The sequence below is a fragment of the Perna viridis genome, chromosome 5, assembly GCF_037379345.1.
Source record: "Perna viridis isolate PV_CMFRI_1.1 ecotype Kerala chromosome 5, ASM3737934v1, whole genome shotgun sequence".
Classification (NCBI taxonomy): domain Eukaryota; kingdom Metazoa; phylum Mollusca; class Bivalvia; order Mytilida; family Mytilidae; genus Perna; species Perna viridis.
In genome coordinates this window covers 25,189,604-25,192,322 of record NC_142449.1, presented here as the reverse complement: position 1 = coordinate 25,192,322, position 2,719 = coordinate 25,189,604, and positions in this window count along the sequence as shown.

The window sequence follows — 2,719 nt, the reverse complement described above, 5'->3', positions numbered from 1 at the left end:
CTTTATGCATTTGTTTCTTTGACATATAATACCATTCAGATTTGACAATGATAATACTGGTAATCATTATTGTTAAACTTGATCTGTTGGTCAGTTAGGATGTGAAACAGCAAAAGAGTAATCAAGAGAACAGAGATTCTAGTGGAAATCGAAAGAAGGTAATCCACGGACAATGATCAAACATGAAAAACAGACACACACAACAAAGAACATAAAATAATCAAAATAATAATATGAAGCAACAAAAAGTCACTTTATTATAAGATTGTGGACAGAAAAATATATGATTTTAAGACCACAAAGTACCAGTTTCATTACAAAGTTGCTTCAAAGCTCACAAAAATACCAAAGAAACTGAAAAAAAACCAAAGAAACAGGATAAATTACGAAGTGCATTGGTAGGATTGTAATAGATAATTAAGATGTTTCAAGAGTGTGATGTGAAATAATTTATTGAGACTGGTTGAATTACATGTAGCAGTAATCTAAGGACTGTTCCAGAATTTATTGTGAGGTAGGGTCGGAAGGCAACTCTTTTAAAAATTGATTGGTGGTTGTTATTTTCGATATTTTAATAATGAAAGGAAATAATCAAGTATCATTTTATGGATGATGAGGTCATATAAAAAGCAGGTGAGGGAAATTAGTGAGGTCAGACTGCCACTACACAAACCTTTACCCTGTTTTTTTTTTAATTTGGACACTCAAAATATAATTGTAGCAGGTGTATTTCTCTTTTGGGCAATGTTGCAACTGTATACATTTGAGCACAATGCACGTATAATTTAAAAAGACTAAAATAAATGTAGATGTTCACCTCTTGTAATTGCTTTCCAAACAAGGGTGTCATCAACATTATGGCTTTTCGTTTGTTCCTTTAATTTGGGCTGTTGAAGTAATTTTGGTGGATGTCATGCAAGAATATCAGTTACGTATATTACTCAGTGAAATGTATTAGCGACGGAAAGCTTTTGGCTGCTTGACACAGAGGTGGATAAAATAAGATATATACCGATAGCAATTGAAGTGAACCACGTTTCAAGGATTATTTTGATGGAAGTATTAAAATATTTGACATCAGTCATGCAATATCACTTGTAAGCAAAGCGTCAATCGTGCAATATCACAAAGTATGAGTGACAGAAATACATTGTTTATTAATGGAACTATAAAATACGAAATATAATAAAGCTTCGTATCTCATGGCCATCCACTTTTTCAGAGTGTTTTTTACACAGATTACCATATCAATATCGGTTTCACTATTCGTTTCATACAGCTTAAGATTGCTCTATCAAGCCGAATACCAAGTCTAATAAAATAATTTAAGTATTTAGTTCTACTGATACAAAGTCCTATTGGCATATAAGATTATCGTCAACAAATTAAAATAAGAATGAAAATTCAATATCTGCAGAGGCTTAAATGACACTCACCACACATGCGGTCGGTTTTTTTTTTTTTTTTTTTTTTTTTTTTTCTTCAGTGATTTTATGATTGTTATCTACTCATCACATTTTCATCAAATTTGATTAATGTCGTTTTTGCAATATTCTGTTTGTTTTTGAAAAGTTAGCCATTTTTATATGATTGCTCCTGTCGTCCGCGGAAAACTGATTAAAAAAAGTCGAGTAGACAAAAGTATTAGAAAATGTGAGAGAAATCCTCCCATTGCATACACAAACTCGGACTGAGTCAAGATTTAAAAAAAAAGTCGACATACATGTGTGTTAGCAGAAGTTTGCTATATATGTAAAACAAAATGCACTAACCGCAATTCATTTGTATTCAAAATCAAATATAATTATGTGCTGTTCTAAGTATACAACAGGATTCTGTTACTGTAGAAAGCATTATGTTTTCTTTTAATGTTTAAACATCGTACCATGATTTAGTTTTGCTTTATTTTATTTTATTTTATTTTATTTTATTTATTTATTTTTTTTTGTTTATTAACTGAATGGGATAACTCGAGTCAATCAAGTTCTGATGTTAATTATAAAGCATTCTAAACCACCTTTAAGCACTATAAGTTCACTACCAGTTCAACCGATCGACCGACGATTGAAAGGTAATGAAAGGTCTTTTCCCCCAAGAGTACAAATTTAATAGCTGTTACAAACGCAGTATTGGCAATGTGCGTTACCTTGTTAAAATTGAAAAGGAGAAAATAAGAGATGAAATACATATTTTCGGTTTTGATTAATTATTTTCCACATAATATGATCTATAAATGTATAACACAATACAAAAGAATGCCAATTTTGTCAGTTTATATAAAATCAGTTACTCAAATGCAAAGCAACAATTATAGTTGTTCGCCTATTTAGATTATTAACAAGCAATTACATATATTATACAAAATCGTTTGTAATACCACACACTAAAGTGGATCAATTAAGTATTCATTCATATCAAATACTTACATACGATTATTTATATATTTGCTTTTTAACTCTTTTTTATTAATACATATGCTTGAAAATATAAAAAAAAATGGAAGGTTTTGGTACTGGAGACATATAATAAGGATGGATAAAAGAATTGTAAACAGGCAATGTTTACGTAAATTGCAGATTTAATAATTCGAATATTGAAAACATATTGATAGGGTTAATTAAAAACTAGCACAAACACAAAAGCAAGTTTCCATTTTAACTATTTCTTAATTAAGAAATGAGACTAACAGTCTCTCGTAGTTCCCCTGCAATTGCAAAAC